Source organism: Heterocephalus glaber, unplaced genomic scaffold, assembly GCF_053883595.1.
Source record: "Heterocephalus glaber isolate CG9 unplaced genomic scaffold, H.glaber_assembly_v1.0 deba00000768, whole genome shotgun sequence".
In the NCBI taxonomy this organism is placed as follows: Eukaryota; Metazoa; Chordata; class Mammalia; order Rodentia; family Bathyergidae; genus Heterocephalus; species Heterocephalus glaber.
In genome coordinates, this window is record NW_028258162.1 from 2,307,718 (window position 1) to 2,333,407 (window position 25,690).

The 25,690-nt window shown below is 49.4% G+C and overlaps 1 pseudogene; it reads right to left on the reverse strand.

Moving 5' to 3' along the window:
- Positions 1-1,307: 1,307 nt before the first annotated feature.
- On the reverse strand, positions 1,308-24,402 carry LOC147829062 (vomeronasal type-1 receptor 90-like; annotated as a pseudogene).
- Positions 24,403-25,690: the final 1,288 nt, after the last annotated feature.

The following is a 25,690-nucleotide window of genomic DNA, read 5'->3' on the forward strand; positions in this document are numbered from 1 at the left end:
GAGGAGGGCACATTTTACGGCATTTCCCCGGAGCTGATCTTGGCACCCCGGATGGTGTCTGGGCTCCCCTCCTCCTTCTCTGTTAGAAGGGGACCTCCTGGTGAGGACGACCCCGTCACCTCCACTCCACCCCAGCGTGTGCATGGGGTCTTCACCAGCGAGGACGTGGCTTGCTAGAAGGCCGTGCCCTGGGTTAGATCCCAGCTCCCCTCTAGTCAGCTTCATCATACTGGATAGATTTTGCGTGTGTCTGAACTTTCTGCGCGGCTAGTAATCTCCAGGGCATTCAGTCCTTGGGGGACTTTGGGCCCCCCCAAAGGAAAACCATCTGCTTCATTGTAAGACCCTGAAGGAGGCGTGGATATCTATTTTGTGACTCAGTGGACTCACTGCAGAAGTTCTTCTTTTTTTCTTTTTGCGGAGGACCAGACACACTCAGCATCTCTCTCCCCCTTACTCCCCTTGATTGGATCCTGGAAAGAAACAGCCTCTCTCCCAAGCAGGTGCGGTTCCCTTTTCAGTCAGGCCAAATCTTACAGGGGCAGGTGAGCAGCTGGACAGGTGCTTTGGCGCCACCTGCTGGAGATGGACGGAAAGGGCGGTGAGATCTTGCAGTCTTCCAGTGGCGTTTGGCCCTTTCAGTGTCTCCGTTTGTGCGTGTAGAAAGACAGCAGCCGCACGGACACCAGATGACCCGTCTTTCCCTAAAGCCCTGGGAGCTTCGGGAGCCCCTTGCTGAGCCCGCGCTGCTGGGAATGAGTGGAAGAAGGAGAGGGTACTGCGTCCGGAGCAGAGCTCGGGAGCAGTTACACAGGGAGCCGGGACATGACTGAGGAAGGGCTCTCTGCAGAGCAGACGCGCGCCGACAGCGAGACAGTGACAACCTCATCGTGCCGCCTCCTGCAGCTCCCTGCAGACCTCACCACCGGGAGGGTTCACCTTCACCCAGCCATCCTGGGGCATCAGCTTTGCACGCAGCTGCTCTGCCCCCTCGCCTGGTGTGAACCCCCGGAGGAGGGCCTACGACTTCGACACCCAGGTCACACTCACAGGACTGCGAGGGAGCAGGTCATAGAGAGCGAAGGTCAGACAGAGGGATGCTGGGAAGGAGGGTCGGTGGGCTTCATGCTGCAGACACAGAAGCCACCAAGGTGGGTGGCTCCTGCCTCCCATATGGGTCTCCCCAGGGGAGGTGGGCGCGTTACTCTGTAGCTGTCCAGTCTCCCACCCTTGGGACAGGTCTGGCTGCCAGGCTGCTGGGAGGTCACGCGGGCTCTGGATTTCCTCTGCCTGGGTGGCTTCTCCACTCAAGCCTCCCTGCAGGCTGCACTCAGGCCATGATTCAGTGCTTGCTCCGAGGCCAGGATGTTGGGGAAGAGGTGCTGAGAGAGGGAGAGCTGGATCTTGAGCATCAGGGCTGGGCAGTGGCAGCTCTCTCCTCCTGCTGCCAAAAACCAGCTGAGTGGCCTGTGGGCCTTGAGCTTGTGAGACTGGGGCAGGGGGCAGCATCACAAATACAGATGCCAGCTCCTTTCCAGGCCCCAAGGCACCCTGCTGATGCCTGCTGGTGCCCCGCCTTCCCCCAGGGCTACACTGCCTCTGTGCTGTCCCCATGGGGTGGGGACACCTGGGGAGCCACCCACTTCACTCCAGGGAGCCCTGCCTGTGGGGCCGACTGTGCCTGCGACTCCTTCCTCCATATGGTTGGGAAACCGGCAGGTAGAGGCTGGAGGGTCTGAGGGAAGGGAAGGGCAGAGCCCCACTGTCCTCCAGGCCTTGAGTGCTGCTCAGGAATGGGGACACAGCTGCCCTTGCTGCATCTGTCTCCTCCAAAGGGTCTGCAGGCTCTCAGGGTTGCGGGAGGACGTGCCCACTCCAGCATCGGGGCTGTAAAAGCTGACCTGCCTTCAGGCTAACATGAGCTCACATATTTGGAGCTCTCAGGACTACAGCTTTGGAGCTGAGAATCACCCTCTTCTTTCCTTCCCTGCTTGAGTTTGCATTTGTGTCTATGGTTGTGTGGTTGCAGCTAAAACTACCTTCATGCTTGGACAAGCAAGGGCGACAGGGTGTGGGCAGCGCAGTGACACCCTGGGTGGTGCATGGGAAGGGTTTGGAGGAGCTGGGTAGAGGAAAGGGCAGGGACAGCTGATTCACCTCACCTCACGGATCAAACACGGGGGACACCAGACCAGGCTATGAGCCGCACGTGTACGTTCTCTGCTGCATTGTCAACGTCATTTCACAGTTAGGTTCTGTAGCGCTGGTGGGAGTTGCTTTTGTATGACCTGAAGCTTGTTGGTTTGGGATAGCGCCGGCGTCTAGGTGCAGTTTAGGGTAGACCATGTGCAAGCCATGGTTGCCATATAGGGGAGTAGCCACAAGCTGCTTTCTCCTTGCAGGGAGCCTGCCTGCTTCTGCCTTGGAGAAACTAACCCCATGTTGATCTGGAAGGACCTCGGGCACCCTCATGGCAGGGGAGCCCATCCACGGGCCACCAGATGAATAGGATTTTCCACCTAATTTGGGGTTGAGGCCGTCATGGCCATTTGACAGTAAATAACTGCAGTGTGTGTGTGTGTGTGTATGTGTGGGGTGGACTTTGGGGTCTGTGGTCATCAGAGTGGCCTGGAGGAGGCCTCATGGCCCACCCCCAGCTCAGGCGCACCCCACCACGGGTGAGGCCTGAGCTTGTGCCCGTGTGACAAGTGCCAGGTGCCGCTGCAGGCCTGGGTGGAGATCCGAAGCCCCTCCGTCCCCGAGGGCTGGAGGCAGGAGCGAGCTTCATAGCCCTCCGGCTGACCTGCTGTGCAATCCTCTCCTGGGTGAGGGCTTTGCTCCCTTCGGCTTTCATGCTGCCCACTGCTTCGATGAAGAGTCCGGAGAAGTCTGCGCCTTCTGCAGAAGCCAGTGTTGGACCTGGGGCTGGGTCTGCCCCAGGGAGTCCAGACCCTCAGTATCTCATCTGTGAAACCCCTTGTGCACCCACAAGCACTGGAGGGAGCCAGGGACAGTGCCGGCTCCCTGCTTGGAGGACGCAGCCAGCAGGAGGAAGAAGGCAGATCCACTGCACAGCCCACCTCTACTGTGGGCCCTTGAGCCCGTGATTCATTTCTGAGGTCGTCCTGGTGTGCTGGGTCCCCGAGAAGTCACCTCTGCCGAGCACCCGAAGGGCGGGCTTCTCAGGTTCCTCTGAGTGCTCCTGGCCACGCTGTGACGCTGTGCCTTGCTGGTCACTGGCTCCTGGTCACCTTGGGAGGAGGGCGCTTATCGCAGTCCCACCCAAGGTCTTCCTCAGGATAATCTCCGGCCAGGGTTATTCATCTTGTGGGCTGGGTTCTTCCTCTCCCTCCCTTCAGCATTCCTGGGTCAGGCCCATGACCCTGGCCATGTGACTTCCTCCGAGCCTTGCCCTGGACCTCTGCCTGCCTGCCAGCCCTCCAGTCCCTGCTAGTGACCCATCCTGGGCCTGACACACCAGGCAGGGCTCCGCTGGGGAGGAGGAAACCCATAGCTTGTGCTGGGGAAAAAGTGCATCCCCACATCCGGCCCCCGCCCGGCCCAGCTCAGCCACACCTCGGCTTCCTGCAGACATCCTGGCATCTCTCGAGCTATTTGTCATCCAGTTGCCCCTGGCTCCCTGCCCCTGGTGCACATGCACTCCCTGGGAGGCCTCTGGGTGTGAGTGCAGCAGAGGGTTGGGCCTGTGTACCCCAACTTTATGGAGGCTGCTTTTCTCTGGAAGCATGGACAACTGTTTGGAGAAGTTAGGGAGACATGAACACACATCCGAATCCCACTGGACTTGCTGTGTGGCTTTGGCCAAACAAGTCCACCTCTCTGGGTCTTAGTTTTCTTGATTTGAAATAAAGAGAAAACAACTTCATTTCTAGTAGTTGTGAGATTAAATAAGATAATATAAATACACAGGTGCCTGGGCCCTGAGGAGTGGGCTTCAGGGACTGGATTTTATGTAAGGCTCCAGGAAGGCTTCAAGGTAGAGCCATAGGATGGAATCACAGTGAATGGTCAAAGCTCTGGTGTAGGTCAGCATAGATTTGAATTCCAGAGCTGTCTTATCTTTGTGGAGACTTGAAGAGAATTTTTAGCCTCTCAGAGTCCCTGTTTTCTTGTTTGTAAGATGGGGTGCTAGTACCGACTCTCCATGGCCATTATGAGAATTAAACTAAGTAGTAAACAGTGCTTTGTGCCCAGTGAGTGCTTTCTAAGGAAGCGGGGTGGTCAGGTCTTTGTGTATCTTCACAGAGGACACACGGCAGGTAGCCCTGGGCATGGACCCTAGTTGGCACTTCAAACTCATATCTGTAAATGAACAACTGTAGCTGTTATTGAAGGCTAAGATGTGATGAACCATGAACATAGTCCTTTATTGTCTTCTGGTTGACTAAAAACTACATTTCCCAACATCCTCTGCAGGTAGAGGTGGGCATGACTCTGTCCTGGCCAATGAAATGTAGGTGAGAGCCACTGGGCCTTTAGCTCTTTGCTTTCCCTTTTTCCTCTTCTGGTAGCTAACTTGGGAAGGAGGAGAGTGGAAAACAAACAGGGTTCCAGGGCGTGATGGCCTGGTTGGCAGCCATAGCAGCCCAAGACTGCCCACTTGTGGGCTTTACATAAAAATCCAAGTGAAAGGAAAATCTTTCAGTGTTTGAGAGCATATTTGTTCTAGTATATAAAAAAGGGATGCATTGGATTTCTTCGCCCTCCTACTTTCTGTTCTCGGTCCTCATGTTCCAGAAGAATGCAGGCCTGGGGCTGGGTTAGAGGCATCACGGGAAACCTGTCCAGCTCCTAAACTGAGCCCTTGACGCAGGGTTAGCCCAGGACTGGAGGTGGGCAGTGCCTCCAGATAAAGCCAAGACTAGCATGAAATATACAAAGGAAGGTAAATTATAAAGCATGGAAGAAAAACAATAGCCCAGTAGCAGCATGCTGGGCATGGGTGCGGAAGAAAGTGTGAGAAACTTAATTTTCTCATTCTTCAAGACAGAGAAAAATACACGCTAAGATTGAAATACATACTTAAGAATGACCGCCCCCCCCCCCCCCAGTCATTGAGTGCTTTGCACAATCCTGGGGCGGTCTTAAACAAATACATATTTTGGAAATGAAACAAATGTGTAAAGGGAGCAACTGCTTGTATTTCAGTGACATTTTCTTTTCTTAAATTCAAGTGAAAATAAGCTCTACATATTGTACTGTAAAAATTAGTGCATATATAGCATGATCTTTTCATAAAGTTCTTTTCCTTTCTTCCTCCTGTCCTATCTCCCGTCTTTCGTTCCTTCTACACATTCTCCTCTCATCCCTCCCGTTCTCCTCCATTCCCCTCCTTCCCCCACTTCCTAGAAAGATACCTGGAATGAGTTGCCTAATGCTAATTCTGTTGTTAGAGGCAGGAGGTTTTATACTGATTCTCCTCCCCTTCCCATTTCTACAGCATGTTCTGGCATAGCTTGAACTCTTTATAAAAACTTCTAGCATTTGAATAAAACAATGCCATCATTTTTTAAAAAATCTCATAATAGTTTCGTAGGGTGCGGGGGTTGAGTTGGCATGACCGGGAAGGCACCTGCCTGTGTGGCAGTCACAATCCTGAGGTGGCTCCAAGACTCCTTTCTGGTGGTGTATCTGTTGTCCTTCCTACTGGAATGTCCTTCCTTTCTCCTTTCAGCACATCTTTACCCACCCTTCGTAACCTAGTTCCACGTGAAGAATTCCTGTCACCTAAGATCAGCAAATCAAAGCCTGACTCTGGGGACTCAGAATCTGAGCAGCGACAGGGAAAGCAGACGGGCTTCACGTGCACTTATACAGCAGCAGTGCCCTGGGAGGGCTGTGAGCAGGTTTTTGGCACCAGGAGCAGACTGGCTCTTGCTGTACTGAACTTATACTGAACTTAGCCGTCAGGCTTCCCTATTCCTGGACCTCTCCACAGAGTGTTTGTATTGAAAGTGGCCAGATCAGTTTCTGCAGCTTGCAGACTGGGCACCCAGCCTCTGCTCTGTCTCCCCAGCGTTGGATATGGGGCCACTCAGAGGTTTGTGGAATGAATCAGAGTTACAGAGGTTATTATGAGAGACCGTTCTTTCCGGACCCAACCTTCCTAAGGACATGCACGGTCAGATCCTGGCAGCCACATTCTGAGCCATGTGGGGCCCGAGGGCCAGGCACGCACTTACTGCTCTGGTTTGCCAAGCACCTGTGCCCCTTCCATGGAGGGTAAATGGCTGGAGAAGAGACGCACTCAAGGCCACATGGCTACCCCAAAGCAGAATGCCAGGCCAGGTGCAAACTCATGCTCCTTTAGTCCTCTGTGTGCTCCCCTGTATGTGGGGCAGGGTCCCCGCTGTCTTCCCAGCCTAGTCTCCTCCATGTCTGCCCTCGACCTGACACATAAGTGGTGCTCAAATATGCCCACCAGCAAGCTACCAAGGGCCGCCTGCAGCAGCACTGTGCAGCTGGAGAGCCTGCGACCCGGGCGGGAGGGCCCTCAGGTCATCCACTAGACAGAGGGTGGTATCTATCCAGGGTGCAGGTGTCCTTGCTCCACTCTAGACTGCAATGACAGGAAACTGCAGGACCTTCAGACTCAAAGAAGCCCAGCAGGGCTGAGAGGAACCAGCGAGTGTGCCGAGGGCAGGATTCCCTGGTGGGGATGGTGGAGCCTGAGAACAGGTGGCCTTGACTGAGGAAGCCAAGGGCAGCTGAGGGGAACCGAGGGTCGGCAGAGCCTCGCGGGGTCCCTGGTACCTGCAGAGGATGCATCCTAAATGGGGTGATGTCCTTCTGCATTTCAGGGTGACCTCAGGAGCCTACTATTGTCACCTGTAAATGAGGGAAAGGGCATAGGTGATGCCCAGCTCTTAGGGTGGTGCGCGTCCACCTCAACTCTTCATTCTCTGAAATGGGAGGCTCTGTGCTTTGACAGTACGGTGGAATCTTATATATGCAAGAATACTTTTATTTTTATGTTAAAACTGTCATGTAGCAGGCACTGTTGTAGGCAACTGGGACAACAGAGCCAGGAGTCCCTGCATCGGTCCCAGTAAGAGGCTGCTGTCCCTGTTGTGTAGCCCCAGATTTCAGGAGGGAAACTGAGACACACAACACTGACTCCTGAGGCACCTGATCACTCCTCACCATCCACGGCTCCATTTCCACTGCTGGGTTTTTCTACTAAAACACACTCTGGTCACATCATTTTGCTGCCTCAAACTGTCTCCTACCTATGAGAGCTGCCCTGACGTACTTCTGCAGTTTCATCTCCCCATCCTTCCCCAGATTTTCAGGAATACCTGGCTACTCCTTTTCCACAGCTGCCTCTGTGCTGTGCAGATTTTTCTTTCTTAGAAACACTTAGCTCCATAGTGAGCCACTAGATGTCCCCAGAACTGAATTTAAGGCCTTACCTAACCCATCAGTCTTGGCCTACACGTTCCCTCGCTTGCTTTCTGAAACTTACCAAGCCCCCCAGCACTTGTTTTATAAGCAGCCTGTATTTTTAGCTCAATGATCAATAAATTTTGTGTATGCAAGTAGCTTTCCACCTATGGAAAGAGAGAGGAGTATTATGACAATGCCTGGTGTGTTTCAGTACCGTTGTCTGCTCAAAGAGCAAGCCACAGTTTCATTCAGAAGCCAGGTAAGGGTCTGAATTTACTCATGGCTTCTTCCTACAACTGTTCTTGCTGGGAACTTGGCCAAGATTGGAGACATTTTATTTTCTTTGCTGGGCTCTGATTTTTATGAGCCAAGAAATAGAATTCAAACAGAAGGATTTTTTTTTCCCCGAAAAAAGTTCTGTTTGTTTTCCTGATTGGCTAAAAATCGGATATTTTGCTCTTGTTTCTCAGGAAAATTTCTTCTTTTTTTTTTTTTTTCCTTCTTTGTGAGATTCGGTGTTCCTCCTCCATGTAAGGAGGGGTCAGAAAATGGAACTGCATCTAAAATACAAACAGTGGATGTGACCTGGTCTTTATTGGCCGGGCATAAAGGATCATACCATCTTTTGCACGTGAGTTCTTTATGAAGAGTCTCACCCTTAGGATGAGGAAAGAACTGTTTCAGAATGATACAAGTGGAGATGTCTAGAATGATACATTTTAAAATTTATTTTTGTTGGTATATAATATAATGTACCCAATAAATAGGTTGCACACACACCAACTTCTGCTTTTCCACGTGAAGAAAAGGCTGTCAGTCAGGTGTAGCAGCACATTCCTGGGATCCTAGCATTCTGGGACACTGAGGCAGGAGGAGCACGAATTTGGGCCTAGCTTGAGCAGCTTAGTGACTTAGTGATTCCCTGTCTCAAAAGAGAGCTGAGGGTGTAGCTCAGTGCAAAGACCCTGGGTTCAACGGCTAGAATTAAAAGAAAAAATTTCTCAGAGGGCAAATGGCTGAGTATAATTGGTTTTTCCAGAAAGTTCTAGCCTAGTGGAAATCACTGGGACCTGAGGGGTCCGTTTTAGAAGGGTCTCAAAGGGTTTTGTCTTATTCGACATCTCAACCCAGCGTCTTCCTCTACAAAATGGTGTGCACGGTCGCTTCTTCACGGAGTTGTGAGGACTCAGGGAGCCCCTGGGTGGAAGCCTCTGTAGGCTGAGCTGCTGGGAGTGGGACAGATAGGCCCCTGTTAGGCCTGGGCATCTCTGGCCACCATGGAAAAGGCAACCCTTTCTGCTGGTGGATCCAAACCTCTGCCAGGGCACATGGCTTTGTCACTGGAGCCCTATTCCCTTTCAGCCCCATCGTGCCCTTGTCCGGGGAGCCCTAGGGCCCAGTCACACAGGGCTATGGCTGTTGTGTGGATCCAGGAGAGGGTCATTCAGAGGTGCCTGCTCTGATTGTCTCCCCAGGACCCTGACTCTCTGACAGTTCCAGCCCTCACATGCCCAGAGCCCAGGGCTTCCCTGGCAATCTCCTGTGCGAAGGTCAGTGCCCCCTGCCTCCGGGCACCTGGGGATGTGTCTTCCCCGGCCCCACCTCCCCACTGGGTGCCTCTCGTCTCCCAAGATGCAGCTTGCTTTGAAAAGTGCTGTGCTATCCTTTCCTTGCTAATACCTGCAGGTTCTAATTAAATAACTCTGGGGACAGCTGTTGCATGTGTGGCATAACTCAATTATTGCTGGAAAGATGAGTTTGGAACAGCCAGTTTCCTTGTGAAGTTTAATGTTTCTTCAGTGAAACCAACCACATCCATCTGCAGGAGGATGGAGCCAGAGAGGAGGATGTGGCCAGGCCTGGTCTGAGCTCTCATCTAGGGGAGATCAATGCTTAGCCCAAAAGCTTGTGTGTGCAGAGGTGGGGCTTTTGGAGGTAACAAGATCATTGGGCACTACCTACCTACCTGGATAAATCCATGGATCACAGCTGTATTATTAGGAGGTGGGGCCCTGTTGAAGGGAGTGGCTTGTGGAATTGTGACCTTGGGCACTATACCATGTCCCTAGGAGCTTCTTCTTTTGATTTCTCCCATTCTTTGCTTTCTGGACACCATGAGTTGAGCAGCTGTCCTTCACCACGCCCTTCTACCATGATGTTTCTGCCTCACCACAGATCTAAAGTGATGGAACCAGCTGACCATGGACTGAAACCTCTGAAACCATAAGCCCAGTGCACCTTTCCTCCTCTAAGTTGTTTTTCTCAAGCCTGACAACACAGGTCTCACCTGTGTAACATCTCATGCACCCTCTGCCCTATAGATCCTGCAGTTTTATGGAGAAAGGACATGAGTATGACAGACAACCTGAAGCTTGCTGAGGATCTTGAGAAAAGGACTGTAGTTCCTTCACTCCTCGTTTGTTTCCTCCTAAGTGCCCCAGAGCATCATGTCACCCAGGGTAGTGTCAGACAACCTATGTGAATGGGCAGCTTGAGAGGTAACAAGGCCAGCAGGTCAGGGAATAGTGGCCAGGGAGAGACAGTTCATGACTCAGTGCCAAGAGGAGGAGGGACAGCCACCACACAGGGCCACGTGGAGCTCCAGGTCCGCAGGAGGCAGAAGGGAAGGGACTTTGGTAAGAGCCTCCATGGCACTTCCTGCAGGAAGGAGCGAAGCTGGGGCAGCAGGCTGTGGGCAGTCAGCATGAGTGGTTTCCACGGGTGCGCAGGGTAGGGCTGTCCCTAGGTGTCTGGTCCTGTCGCTGGGGTGATCAGGGTGCCAGAGTGAGAGCCCAGCAGAGAAGGGGCTTGAGGGAGGCACCAGATAGATCCCTCTGTGAGAGAACCTGGAGGCCAATCCTGCATCCCCTGTGCTCCGATTCCACCAGCGGGGTCCCTGTTCTCTCCTCTCTGCCCTGGAGGGCGGCACCCCCACCTCAAATCTCACGGTGACCTGGAAACTTCCCTGACCTCTGTGTGCCTGAGCTGCACAGTCCCCGGGCTGCTACACCTTCGGGAAGAGGGGCCCTGTCCACCCAGCCCACAGAGCCTGCTGTCCCTGCTCCTCTGGTGGCTGCAGGAGCCTCCAGCCCCACAGTCCCAGTGCCGTCCCAGAGCAGCCAGGCAAGCAGAGCCCCAGCATGTCCTGACCCCTGGTGGAGTCTGTCCTGGACAGTGATGTGCACAGCCTGCAGGAGGTCACGTGGAGCTGACCCCTCCCACACACACTGCACTTGCAGCAGGGAACAGGACGCCAGCTCAGCTGTTTTATTCCCAGGGGCAGATGAACGCACTGCTCACCTTGGGCTGGGCCGTGGGGATGGCAGGCAGGGCACTGTTTGCCATCTGACTTTAGGAGATCACATCACCCACCCCATTGCCTCCAGCAACAGCGTCAGCCTTCTGCAGCCCAAGGCAAGTGCAGGGGGATGGGAATGTGTCCCCCAGCTCACATATCTGGGTTCCCCAGTGTTCTTATCCCAGCACAGAAGGGTCTTCCCATGGGGACAGGGGCCTCACCCTACAAAGCCAGCAACACTCACCCTAGGACCTTCACAGGAGAAGGGCAGAACAGCAGGCTTGGAAGCCAGCCCCACTGCTGGCTTTGAAGTCCTGATTGCTGGGGGCCCTGAGCCCCTCCACTTCCACACCTGGGGGCCCTTCGTGCAGCCGAGGCTCCAGGTGCCACCACCCAGAGTGGGTGAGTGACCCCCTCAGGCCCCTGTGCTCACCTCACAGGGCAGCCCTCAGGGGCAGCTGTCTTTGCCACCAGGCAGTGCTGCCTCGAGTTCTCCTGGGTGAGCTGCACTGGCTGCTCGCTGTGGTATGGGTCCCCCAGCCTGGCTGTCCTGCGTCCTGCTCTCCTGGTCTGCAGAGCAGCATGGAAAGAGCCCTTTCCTAGGTGCAGAGGGAGCGGGGAGAGTGTGGATTTAATTTGTGAATCGGCCCTGGCTGAGAGTGTACTGAGCTTGTATTGGCCACACCTGACCCTAGGCGCCCTCACTTTTGGGATGTGGTCATCAGAACACAAGTGCCCCCCAAAGTCACTGAGGGCACCGGGAGTCTTCACTCTGCCCTGCATGGCTGAGAGGCTGCTGTGCTGCACTGAGTTCGCAGAGTGAGAGGAGGGACCGTGGGGTCAGGTGGGACCCCAACCCTGTCCTTCCTTGAGCCAGGCCCTGCCCTCTCTTGGGGCCCAGGAGGCTACATAGAGTCCTGGGGACAGCAGGGGACACTGGGGGCCAAGGACCAGCAGATCCTCAGCAACCTCTCCTTATTCCTAGACAGTGGCAGGGTGGATTGGGGAAGACAGAGGCCCTGGGTTCAAATCTTACTCCCATCCACCATCTTCCTCTTCCTGATCCAGCCTCAGTTTCTCCTCCGTAACCTGGAGTGGGGTCACCCTGGAGCTCCTCCCTTGGGTGGGGCATCCTGTGGGAAACAGAATGATGGGCACTTCTGGCATCCGGGAGTGTGAGGCCTGCAGACTGGACCAGGCCAGGTGAGGCCCCAGCATCGCCGAGGTAGGGGGGCTACCACAGGGGAGCGAGTGTGTGCATTCCCATGCTGAGACAGGAGTGGCTAGAAGCAAATCACCACAAAGGCCAGGGTGCTCCCTTGTGGTGGTTGTCACTGGGGACAGAGTGGACTGGGGACATTGCTGCCTGTCACAGAAGGGCTCTGCTCGGCCTCTAAAGTACAGGCCTGCCATGGTCCCTTTCTGTCTCAGGCTGTGGCTCAGCATTCCTCAGTAACTCCCCAGTGCCCCTGCCCCACCCCAGGACAGGATATCAGGAGTCCTGCTCACCTGGCCCACCTGGCCCACCTGAGCCCTTGTGATCCCAGGCACCAGGGCCCCACCCCGGCACCTTCCCCATGCTGCTCTCTCTGCTGTTCTGTCCTCAAGGTGCTTGGTTCCCAGCTCCTTGCCCAGGGCTCCTACGGGTCCCCCAGCAGCCTTTGAGTCCCCTCATCTTCTTCCTGTGGGAGCTCAACTTGGAGGAATTGTGGCTGGTCCAAGTTGGTCAGGACATCTCTCTTTCCTACTGGAAACTGATTGGGCAAAGGGCTTGTGGTCCAATTCTGGTCAATCAGAGGAATCTACTGGGGCATATGTGATTGTCACTCCTGAAAATAATGAAGTGGCAGGGAAGAAGAGGCCTCCCCAGAATGTCTTGAGTATCTGGCGATGTGATGCCTGGAGGGGAGGCAGCCACTTTGCAAACCTGAGAGAGTGACAGCTGAGTTGGGGTAGCTGGGGAAAGCAGGACAAGAAAGAATGTCATGAAATTGTTGGGGTCACTGTCTCCCCTGGCTCCCTCAACTGGGATGTTTTTGTGCATCTCATTGCAGCCACATGGTGACTTCTGGGTCTCAGACACCCACAGTGTGCTGAATGTGAGGCTGGATGACCAAGCCTTCATCACCCCCACAGTACACAGCCTGCTGCACTGATCAGAACACAAGCTAAGTTTGGGTCCAGTGCCACACTTGCTCACTCTGGACTCATTGCTCCTTCCCACAGCCTCAGTTTGGCCCCCAAAGTTGGGTACATGGATTTTTAGTTTAACAGGGACTCTCAGAGGTAGCATGAGTGGGTTAATGTGCAGCAATCCCATTCTGGACACTGCCTGAATCCTTGGGCAGCCTGATCAGAGCTCTGTGGCCACCTGTTTAGGAGCCCATGTCACCAGCAGATTCACATTGGAAGCTGGCCTCAATCCACACTCTTGCAGCTCTGAGTTGGTGGGAACAGTCAGAACTCTTGGGTGGACAGAGACAGAAAATCCAACTCAAAGTGTCACAGAAAGTGTCATGAAGTAGGGAGAAAGATCCGAGAAATGGAAAGGGTCAATGGCAGATGGCATCAAGTAAGTGTGCACCTGGGTGCTGAATGCCTGCTGTCAGCAGGAGTCCCCACCTTCGGACCTGCTCATGGCCCTTGGTGCTGATGTCCTTTTCTGTGAGAGCTCTGCCTTCAAGATGACAAGGTGGACACCAAATGTCCCAGCAACTCTCCTACATGGTTCCAAGCTTGAGGCCTGATGTAGGACAACTGATTGGTCACATGCTCAGACTTTAGCCAATCACTGTGGCCAGAGAGGATGGTCTTTGGTGATTGGACAGATTTCAGTCATGTGACCTCCATCTCCACAGTGCTTGGAGGGCTACTTACTCTGTTTCCAGGTGGGGGCTGCTGTGATGTCAGAGCAGATTTCAGGGTGGAGCCACTGCATCCTCTGTGCCTGATTTCCTGGGCTGTTCCTGCTCACACCCTCCTCCCACACCCACTGTCTTCATGCACAGAGGCATTATGACCGTGCTTTTTTCCTTCCAAGGCCCCACTTCACCCCCAAAATATAGCAAGACTTCCTGTGTGAAGGTCAGATTGGGGATTCGGTCCCAGTTTCTAGGCCTGCTTTTTGGGTGGCAATGCAGCCGGTCAGTCAATAGACATCTTCGGAGTGACTGCCAGGGCATTGCCAGATGAGGAACCCAGGGGTCATCAGAACTGCTGGCCTTCCTAACTTGAAGGAGCTGACACTCTCTGGTGGAGAGTACAAAATTTTCAGAAGACAGAGGGTGGTGGGATTACCTGGGGTAATGGATCAGAGAGGTCCATGGAGGTGCAGGGTATGTGCAGAGATGGACACTGAGAGATGGAGAGGCTGGAAAAAGTAGGTACAGGTCATGTGGCCCTCAGATGGACAGTGTCCCAGCTACTGAGGCAGGAGCAAGCATGAGGTTCACAGAGAAAGCGCTGATACTTATTTCTTGTCAAGGGCCAGGCAGTGGACGTTCTGGGCTTTGAGGACCAACCATGTGCTCTTTGCCACTACTACTCTAGTCTGTCATTGTCATTGTAAAAAAAAAACCACCAAGGACTGCTGGGAACATAGCTCAGTGGCCTGGCCTGTATGAGGTCCAAAGTTTCATTGCCAGTACTGCAAAAAAAAAAGAAAAGAAAAGAAAAAGAAAAAAGAAATCCAGTGATAACATGGAGATATTGGGTATTGATGTGCTCCAGTAGAACTTTGCTGTGGATACATAAATAGTACATTAATATAATTTCCACTTGTCCTTTAGTCGTGCTCTTCTTTTGACTTTTCTCTTCTGTTTTCCAGTGTAAAAATGCAGCTTGGTAGCCCTGCAAAAGTAGGGCACAGGCTACGGAGGTGCACAGTGCTCTCTATAGAAGCTAGAGAAGGTGGCTGGTGAGGGGCAGGACAGTGGGGGTCAGCAGCAGCCAGAGATAGGGCCAAGAGGAGAAGTTGCCCATTCACCTTGGAGGCTGCCATCCTCCAGGCATGGGGCGTGACAGCCTTGGGAAATGCCCGCATAGGGTTCCAGAACCCATGGTGGAGCCTCCCAGGAAAAGGGGTGTGGCTGAGCCAGTGTCTGGATGCAGCTCCAGTCCCACTCAGACACCCACTGTGTGGCCCTCAGTGAAACACTTCCTCTATGGGCTTCTGCTTTCTTGTTATCAAAACAGGGCACTGGGCAGGAAAATGAGCTCCCAGAACCCTCTTGGGTGTGCCAGCTGTCCTTGGTCTGCACACATCTTCCTCTGAGTCTGACATTCAGCACCATGGAGAATGAGCAAGGCTCCCAGGATGGGGCTGACCTGGCTGAGTCCACAGGCACATGATTGGGAGTCTCAGTTCTTCCTACTTTGTGGCTCCCAAGGATACCCAGGACAAAAGATCTGGGCTTTCTGTCTCCCTGAGGCCCCCAGGCTCTGTGTTCCCATTGAGCTGCCAAATCCTCCTGCTACTACATAACATCTCCATTGGGCTGAGGAGAGTCTGAGCTCTCCCATGGCCTCTGCCAGGCATGCTGAGAGGGAATTGTGCAGAAGCCATGAGGTGAGGAGGAGAGGACAATGTGCTCATCCACAGAGCCAAGCCACCATCCACCTCCTCCTCCCCACCCTTCTCGTCCCCTTTCCCGATCTCCACCTCTGTCCCAGAAAAAATGGGCAGTGCATTCTGGGAAGAAGAGGGATCCTGATATGCGGTGGGGCATGGGAGATCTGTGATGGTTTCCATCTAAAATGGCTCCAAAGCCATTTTTATTGGCTTAAAATGGGGCGGGGGAGGTTGGTGCTGTAGCTGGGGAAAGGTCTTGCTGTTAGGAGGCTGTGTCTGGTCAGAGGAGGTGGGCCACTGGGGGCACTGCCTGGGAGGACAGATCTCCCTTCCCAGCTCCCTTCTCCACTCTCTCCTTCTTGACCACCATGATGCAAGCAGCTTTCCTCTGCCCAGACCCTTCTGCTATGCTGTTCCTGTATGTGGACTGCCACATGTGGGTCCTCACTTCTGAAATGTGAGCCAAAATAAATGTCTCCTCCTTTAAATCATAGATGTTGGGTGTTTCATCCTGGTGACAAGGAAAGTGAGTAACAGGATCACTCTGAGGCATGCTCAGTGAGGAGGGCTTTCACTCTCTTCTGGGTGAGCCCTGTTTGTTCTCGTATTTGAACACTGGAAGACATGAATGAATCCTTCTGGTCACCACTATCTAGAATTTGGTGTTTATCATCCTCTTGCTTTTAGATTTGTTATAATGCCTAAATAGAATGCTGTTTGGTTTGTGGCTGAGGTTTCAGCATAGAGAAGCCAGGAGGCTGCCCACCCAGCATTGGGAGTAGGGAGGATTTGTGAATGGTGGGTGGGCAGCAGGGGGCAGGGCTGGTTGCAGGAGACTGAAGGTACAATAGAGGCACAAGGGGAGAGAGGGTAGGGAATGATTATCTAAGAGGTGCAGGATTTCTGTTGGGAAAATTTTAGAGATGTGGGTCTGGTTTCATAACAATGTGAATGTGCCCAATGTCCTTGAAGTGTACAATGCAACATGATTAAGATAGTGAATTTTATGCTACATGTAAAACCCCAACTAGAAATAAAGTTAAAAAAACGATTTCTAGGGGTGGGGTGTGGCTCAGTGATAGAGCAGCTGCTTGGCATGTATGAAGCCCTGTGTTTGGTCTTAAGCATCAAAAAGAAAAAAAAAAACTATTTACAACTTCCCCCCAAATATTTTCAAACAAAACAACCCACTTTTAAATGAGAAGCGACTAAAAAACCAGTCACAATGGAAATAAAGAATATTTCAGACTGAACAGTAAAAACGCAGCATTTTAAAACTTTGAGGGAAGCCAGAGAATCAGCCCTTAGTGGAAATCGATAGTCCGTGTGGTGGCTAATAGTCAGTGGCATCTTGACTGGGCCGGGCTGCACAGACGGTGGGTGAAGCATCTCTGGGTGTCTGTGAGTGTTTCTGGAGGAGATGAGCACTGGATCTATAGACCGAGCCAAGCAGATTGCCCCTCTAGTGTGGGCAAGCCGTATCCAATCAGTTGAGGGGCTCAGCAGAGCTCTGACATTGCTTCCTGTCCTCGGTCTTTGCAGAAATCTCTTCACATAGGAGTTCGCCCTTCAGCACCACGGACAGCGACCAGGTGCTTCCCAGCAAGGGACTGACTTGCGCCGTCCACAGCCATGAGGTATCCATTCTTGAGCCTTCTTCCTCATGCTGCCCAGGACAGCGAGCCCAGGGACCTGGGCTGTGTCGGTGAGGTTCCCAGGCTCAGTGTTTGTATCGGGCTGCCAAATGCTGCAGATGGTGCTACAGAACACCTCTGATGGGCTGAGTGTGAATCCCGAGCGCTCCCACTTCTGCAGGGAAGCCTAGGCCCCTGAGAGGGAAATACAGGAAGGCCACATGGTGGGGAGGAAAGGAAAGGACCCCACCTACCTTCTGCCTCCAACCTTTCCCTGTTTCACCTGAAGTGGGCAGCGGGGCCTGGGGAGGGTAGAGATGTGTGGATGGGTGGGGACTCTCTGAGGCAAGCCCGCTGGGGAGGTTTCATTCTTTCCTGATTAAGCCCTGTTTCTCTTCATGGTCGAACACTTGGGGACATGAATGAATTTCCCTAGTCATTCTGTCACTCATTTGTCAGTTCATTCACCTGCTCTACATTGTATCAGTTTATTCATTCTCTCTTTAATGTGTGCTTTCTCTATTTTTTTTTCTGTAATCAAAGGGGACATTTACTAGGAGAGCACAGGAAAAGAAGAATAGAGAAACAGAGTAGCAGTGCCTCACCGAAGCCAGGAGCTAGCACATGAGGCACCAGGCACCATGTCTGCTCCATCTCTCCTGCCAGCCTGCTACACGGCACCTCTCCTGCTTCTCACTATTCACCACTGCATCCTGCTGTCTTTCTGTCCCCTGGATTTTCTCCATGGCAACTGCCTGACCCTAGTCTTCAGTGCTGTCTTTGTTTTGCCAACAAAACAGAAACGACTTCCTGATTTTTCTCCTCACATCCTTACTTGCCAATTTACACCTCTTTATTTTCTTCACGACAGCCAGAGGAATTCTCCAACACTGGAAATGGTGTCCTATGCTTTCTCTCACTCCCGGGAGATGGACAATGAATTCTCAGCATGGTTTGGAGCTGGGTTGCTGCTCACAGATGCAGCAACCATTGTTGGAGGGCTCTCCCTGTCACAAGATCATGCTGTCTTGACCTTTGTGCCTCTCAGGCATGGCAAAGTTGTGGCCAATGACAAGTGAAAGAAATATGGTCCAGCGTGTGATTTCCTGATTTTCTTCCAAATTGAGGCCACTTTGCAGAAAGAGACTGTTTGCTCAACCTACTCATTACTTATCCATCCTCACTATTTTTTTTACTGCTTTCTGGTTATGGCCCGGTATTCTGACACAGCCCATAGGGTGTAGAGTTCAGCAAAGAATGGTCACAGGACTGGGCAGTCACAGGTGGGACCAGAGCAGCCTACAGAATGTTGTGGTGATCCAGACCCACATATAAACTGAGTCTCCAAGGAGCAGCCATCACTTGGCGAGGGCCTAGAACTGAGCTGGAAGCAAACCATGAGTTAATGAGTGATGGGATGAATGACTGAACGGATGAGGAGCTTGTCCCTTAGATGACCTAAGCAGGGAAGGCCCTCCTGAGGAGATGTATCAGTTAGGGTTCACTAGAGGAACAGATCTATCTATCTATCTATCTATCTATTATCTGTCTACTATCAACGGTCTATCATCTATCTATCTATATCTCTAGTCAAATATATGAAGGATTTACTAGGTAGGCTTAAATAACTGCCTATGGAATCAGGGGCAGAAGAAGGAAAAATGGCCATCTGTACTCTGGAGAATCGGAGCAGGTTAAAATCCTGGTGATCACTGCAGAGCCTGGGATGAGTCTGCATTGGGCAATCAAGGGGTCTGTGTTGGAAGGCTAAAGGGTCAGTGCTGGTAGTCTGAAGCAACTGGAGAGAAACATCCAAAGGTGATGGTAAAGACCAGTGCTCTTCCAAAGAAGCAAAGGAAAGACTTCCTTCTTTCTCTTTTTATTCCACCAAGGCTACAAGCCTGTTATGGCTGTGTCTAGATATTCCCCCACCAAAGTCTCATGTCGTCATAGGTGGGGCTTTTCAGAGGTGGCTGGATCTAGGATGTGTGATGCTGGGATCAAGGATGTGATGCTGGGATTGATTCAGGGTATGAAGCTAGGATCAAGGTTGCCCCATTCAGGGTGCGAGTGCTACTCTCCCTAAGTGTGGGTAGTCTGGATAAAATATAAGAGACAAAAAGAGTGTCATTGCTTGCTGCTTGTTGCTTCTGCCTGCCAAGATCTGTTTCTCCTCTGTGATGCCCACTGCCATGCCACCCTGCCTTAGAGCCAGCCAACTGTGAACTGAAACCTTTACAAACTGGGAGCCAAAATAAACCTCTCCTCATTTGAGTGTCAGGTATTTTGTCTCAGCAAGGAGAAAAGTAACTCAGACAAAGCCTATGTATTGGTTGGTACAACCCACATCCAGGGTGGGTCTTCCCTCAGCTTGTAGCCTACATGTCAACCATCCAAGGACACACCTGAGTTTTATTAATCTAGACAGTTCTTACTCAAGAAAGGTTTACATGTCACAATTAATGATCACAGGAGGTGATGTTTGGGGTGAGTCCTCACAGTGACCAGGTATTTGGCTTCCATATACTGAAAGCTCTCACATCCACCTCGGATGCATGTGCTGCAGACTTCTTTTTCTGCAGTGGTGATTATATGCCTGTCACCTGCTGTGGCCTCTTGCTTCCCTGTCACCTGTCTCCACTCCTTTTAGGAAGAATACTCCTCCCACAGTAGGGGGACTTTTCAAATACAGAACAACAAACCTAGTCTTATCTTACTCCCTTGGAAAGTTTGTGAGAATTATAAGGTTCAAAACTTTGTTAAGAGTGAGGCACAAGGCTGGATAATCACTGATGTTAAATGCATCATCTTGGTTTTATTTCATTTTCACCCTCAGCCATGTGTTGTCATCTTGGGGATCTCTTTGGTGAAAGTTAGGGCCCACTGATGCTCATGGGGGTCTGTGAGTCCAGAGCCCTTCACTTCCCTCAGTCATACTTTATGAATCATGTAAAATTATACTCTTTTGTCCCCTATAACTGGAGAACAAAGAGGGATCATCCTGGATTTTCCTTCCCCTCCACCCAGATCTGCTGTTTCCTGAGGTTCTGTCTTCTCTCTGGTGTCTTCCTTGGCTTGCATATTGTGTCTATTCTGGAGACCATTCCCTGGAAAGGAAGCAAATAGAGGTCAACAGTGATATTTTTCTACATGGTAAATGCTTTTAATTCCATATTCATGGTGGATTGAAAATTAGTTGGATATATATGTTGGGTTGGGAAGTATTTTGAGCAGACATTGTTTTCCCAGAATTTTGGTGGCCTTGCTCATTTCCTTTCAAGCTCCATTTCTATGTCGCCAATGAAAATATGAAGCTACCATGATATTTAATTGATTCATGTAACCCATATTTTTTTCTCTGGGAGCTAGTGTTATTTAATCTCCATCCCAGTGTTCTAAAATTCAATTTCCTTCCATTTGTCTTGTCTTAGTCACTTTTCTCATCTCTGGGACAAATACCCAGCATCTGCAACTTAAAAGAGGAGAGCTTTACTTTGGCTCACATGTACAGCCACAGTTGGCTGGCCCCAAGGCAGAATGGCATGGAGGAGGAGAAGTTGCTCACCTCAGTGGTTAGGAAGCAGACAGAGAATGAAGGGAGGAGCTGGTAGGGAGATAAACCCTTCTGGGCCACATCCCAGGTACGCTCCTCTTCCAACCTTACCTCCTGACAGCAAGTCAGCTGCAAACCCCATGATCCAGTCACCTTCCAAAAGTCCTGTCTATAAGCACATGAAGCTTGAGGGCTATCTTTTGTTTTTTTTGTACTGGGGATCAAATTCAGGGCCTTGTGCTTGCGAGGCAGGCACCAGAACCACTGAACTAAATCCCTGGCCCATGAGGGACATCTTAATATAAACTATAGCAAGTTTGCACTGAAAATCTGATGGATTCTTATCATCCAGACATTTCCCTCAGTCCTGGGAAATTTCTCACTGTTATTCCATTGATTTTTTCCTTCACCATGTTCTGTGTGGGAACAACTATTATCTTTTCACTGGACTAATCCTAAAAATCAGTTCCACTTTCTGGGGTATTTCTTTATTTTACTTCTAAATTTTCCTTTGAGGATTCCACAAAAACCATTCCGGGGATGGAATTGAGGACCTCCCTCTTTCTTTCTTTCTTTCTTTCTTTCTTTCTTTCTTTCTTTCTTTCTTTCTTTCTTTCTTTCTTTCTCTCAAATTGGCTTAACTACTAAATACTTAGTGTGGACATCCCCTGAGCAATGTATAAAAAGTGTAACTTTACAGATCAAAGACTGGTTTGCAACAGATTGGTTTAATCACCCTAGAGTTAGATGGGAAGCCCCCAAAGGCACTCATTGGTCCTGTGGAACCAATTTGTGGCCCTGGCCACACCCCTGGATGTTAAGGGAGGTGCACACTGGGATTTGTGGGGTCACAAGGCGAGAGTGTAAAAAGTATCCACAAATTTGCAAACATCTCATCTATAACTTCGATGGTCTGGAAGTGTGTTTCACTGGTATGATCATTTGGCTTCTATCTGTATCCCTTCCCTATGATTAGAGATTGTCATGCAACACATTGAGGTCTTTACTAACTATACTCAACAGGCCTTAAAAGACACCTTAGTTTGGTCTCTCTCTCCTAAATGAAACAGTACAATAAATAAGTGAAACCATTTCCAAAATTCGATGGCATTAGGCATCCTGACAGTAGAAAAGGGGGTTATTTGTGTAATTGTAAAAGTGGAATGTTGTGTGTAGATTCCTGATACTTCTGCACATATCTCAATGGGTGTTCAAGATAGTAACAACAGGCCAAGGCCATGTCAAATTCTGAGATTCCTTGTACCTTCTTTTTAACATTTTTGTAGAAGGCTATTATTGGCTCTTCTTGGTGGAAACATTTGTTGGTTATATTCATACTAGTCTCATCGATCTTACTGTTTGGCCCATAACTTAACTGTTTCTTTGGCCTTGTATCCTCCAGACTGAAGGCTATATGCCTACCTATGACAAGAATGCCTGACATCTATGGAGAGCCTTTAGAAAAACTCTCTGGAGAGTATCTCTGATTGCCAATCACAATTACCACCCCCTTCAGCCTGAAGTAGCCAGAAGAGTCATTGCCTCTTGCCTCCTCATGGCAGTTCTGGATACGTCTGCAGAGGGTGGAAGATTATAGACAGCTAAGCCAGCTAGAAATATTCGAGGCAGCCAGATAAGGATAGGCCCTCAAGAGAGTCAGGATAAAGGCGAAAGACATCATAACTGTGGCCAGAGACACATTTGTTGGAGACCAGGCCTCAAGACAATGACCATGTCTGCATACTTCCTCAAAAGACAAACACTGGGCCTAATAAAGTCTAGGTAGACATCAGTCACCCAGTAGGTGACCAGGACCTCTAGACCCATCATTTCCTAGAAAGCAGTCTTTGTTCTTTCCATGCACCTTTGTTAGGTGCCTTGTTTCCCCATGAGATTACTATTACCTAAGTGATTATACTTATAATCTTATTGGTTAGTCATAGCTGTAACCCACACTGTTCTCATGTGAATTTTGCTCTAGAAAACTTCCCTATAAAGTGGGGTCCCTGGTTACCCATTCAGGACCCCTCCTGTCTCTCAGGAGGTATCTTCTCAAAAATATTTTACTACTCTTAATCTCCATTGTATCTAGAATTCTTTCTTTGATTTTTAGAGAACATGAACTCAGCATATCAGACATCTAACAAGTTAGGAGATAGAATATTTTCATATTTCATCTCCTGTATCAATATCACCTTGTAGCAATTTGCTGGTATCATTAAATTATGTCTAGTGAATTAATGTCATAGTAACTTGAGGATAAAATTTATGGAGAATTTTCCAAACTTGCAGGTACATAACCAATGTTAAAATATTATTTTATAAAATGTTATATTCTGTGTACATACATTATACACTATGCACATGACATTAAATTATTTATCAAAGTCATCAACATGTTTATTCAGGATTTATGTTTTCTTTTTCTTGATTTGATTTTTAGTGGCTTCTCTGAAGTAAGTCTGATATAAAATTAACAGTATAAAACAAAATCATATAAATTGATAAATATCAATGTGGTCCTCTAAATTTTCTTTCTGAATTTGCTGTGTAATGCCTCGTTCCTGCTTCTTCTTGGCCCTGGTCTATCCCCACAAAATCAGTGATGTACGTCCTGTCTTTCAGAGGTTGACACTGGGTAAGAGCTCTAGCTTTTGTGAATATGATTGGAACAGTGGCCTCTGTTTCTTCAAAGAGAGTAATAGTATTAAATTATCTGTTATGACTTGTCAACTAATGTAACAAAGTAAATGTTTCACAGAAAAATCATAGCTACATATATTTCAGCAATCCAACAGAAATTCAAAGAATTTGCTTAAGTGAAGTGAAATTATCACCAGTGAACATTTATTGTCTTTCCCACCTGGATGTGAACCACTTGATCATTCGTTTTTCAGTGCTCATTAGCACCAAAGGACATATTGTGGCATAGCCATTGCTCACAAACATCTGGACACAATGATGAATTGGGCTTTTGTTCCACAATATTGCAGAGGAGGAAAAGGTAATACAATCAAAAAAGTACATAAAGATAAAGAAACCCATGAGCAGCAGAATGGTCTGAGTGGCTTTTTCTTCTGGGGATGCCTTTGGAGAAAGGCTGGTGCTGTAAAGATGTTGGAACTGCCTCTTATGCCTGAACAAGAGCGTCACCATGTATCCACTTGAGACAGCCATCAGGCCTATAAAGGAGATATCCTGAATGTTTGCCAATGTTAAAAATATGTACCTGAACAAGTAACTAATTGGCCAGAGGGAGCAAGATTCAGTGACAAACATGAGACTGTGTGAAGTCACATTGGGGTTGGCACCAATGGAGACTAAGAAGCGACCGTTCAGGAGCATATTGAAGACCCATAAAAAGACAAGGCAACGTGGGTAGTGATGTGTGGAGTTGTGTTTGAACTTTGCCAAGTAAGAGTTCCTGGGGCTGAGGGTGATGGCCTGGAGGACACTCAGCAGGCAGGTGGTACAGATGGAGAGGGCCCTCATCAACCTGTACACATAGATAACTGATTTACATGTGAGATCATTCTCCCAACCCTGAAACCCAAAAGTGTCTGTAGCTATGAACACCAGGGTTACCAGCATCATCAGGTGGATTAGGGCCAACTGACCAATAGTCAGGTCCAGGGGCTTGGGCCTGTGCTTGAGAAGAAATGTGAGGATGTGGAACAGAAGCAGGGCAGTGTTGGCTATGATCCCAATGGTGACTTCAAAGAAAACTGTGTTTCTTATGCCTGAAAGACTGGACAAGTTTTTCTTTTTATTCACCTTGATAGAGAAAGAATAACAATACATGTCTGAGAAAAAAAGGAGAAACATTCACAAAAATCACCACCATCGTCAATCTCAGTCAACACTGTGCCTTCATCAGAACATGTGAATTGCTCCCTGTGCGTTCTTTCTCCTTCGAACTCACACCTACCTGGATGCACCACTGTTCTCTCCCCTGTCTCAGTGCTTCCCAGTGGGGGCTGCATTACGTGTTTTATTTCTGGCTTCCCATAGCAACTCTGTAAGGAGACTGTCATATAGTACAGAAGGTACTTCCTCATTTTGGTCTCATTTTTTTGTTTTCAGAATGGAACACAATATTTTATATGTCCAGAAAGTAGATGAGGTGCTGGATATGTTGTAAGTCCTTTACCTTTTATAGTAAAATTTGGGAAAAGAGAACTGCCCGTACCATATATGAAAATAAAATTCTCCCAAGTAATAATTATTGACAGGATAGACATGCACAGGTATGTTCTTTCTGTGCTATCTTTACTCTGGTTTATTGTCAGAACAAATATTTATAGAGAAAATGTTGCTTAGTAGATTCTGGAGACAAGTGACTCCAATTTACATCTCTGGTCTGACATTTATCAAATGCAGGATGTGGAAAGTTAGTTAATGCATCTGAGCCACAGTAGCCTGATGTGAAAAATGTGGATAATTATATCACTTCTTACCTAGAGATATTATGTGTACACATGTAGCAAATATGGTATGACAACGGAATGTCAGTTATTATTGTTGTTATTGCATAGCTCCTTATACGTGTAACTTGAGAAATTTGACTCAATATATAAAATAATCCACCACAAGTGTGCCAAAAAGAGCAAGGAGAAATGAATGCCAAAGTACTAGACTTTAAAAAATTTCCATGTATAAGGCGCAAGAAATTAAGTAGGCTGTTTTGGAAATTTCCACAACTATACCGCTCATGTATTTTAGAAACTCATGCCAGTAAATGTAAGACTCAGCCATCATAGTGGAGGTATTACTATCAGGATGACACATTCCAGATTTCATTTCACTCCATCACAAGCATGTGGAATGAGATTAATAAATGCTACCACATTTCAAGGAAATTGTGATGATTCTTTCCTAGTGTTTTAATTAGATCAATGGGATACATTTCAACCCTCAAGGTGGTTCAACATTGGTCCAAAATTTTATGACTTCTTGAAGCCAGAAAGTATAATTCTGCAGAGCTGTGGGCTCAAGTGTAGATTTTATACTGAAGAATTTGGTGAATGCCAACTTGTAGAGTATCTCCCTGTGTGATGCATCTATTTGCTTTAATTGAGGTATAATTTGAGAGTCCTAACATGGTAACATGGGCACAGGCACATATTCTCACAAATTTATCATCTGAACATCATAGATTAAGATTAGATTTGCACAGCTACTCAGAACATATGTTTTAAAAGTAACTGAGAGGAACCTGAAATATTTAT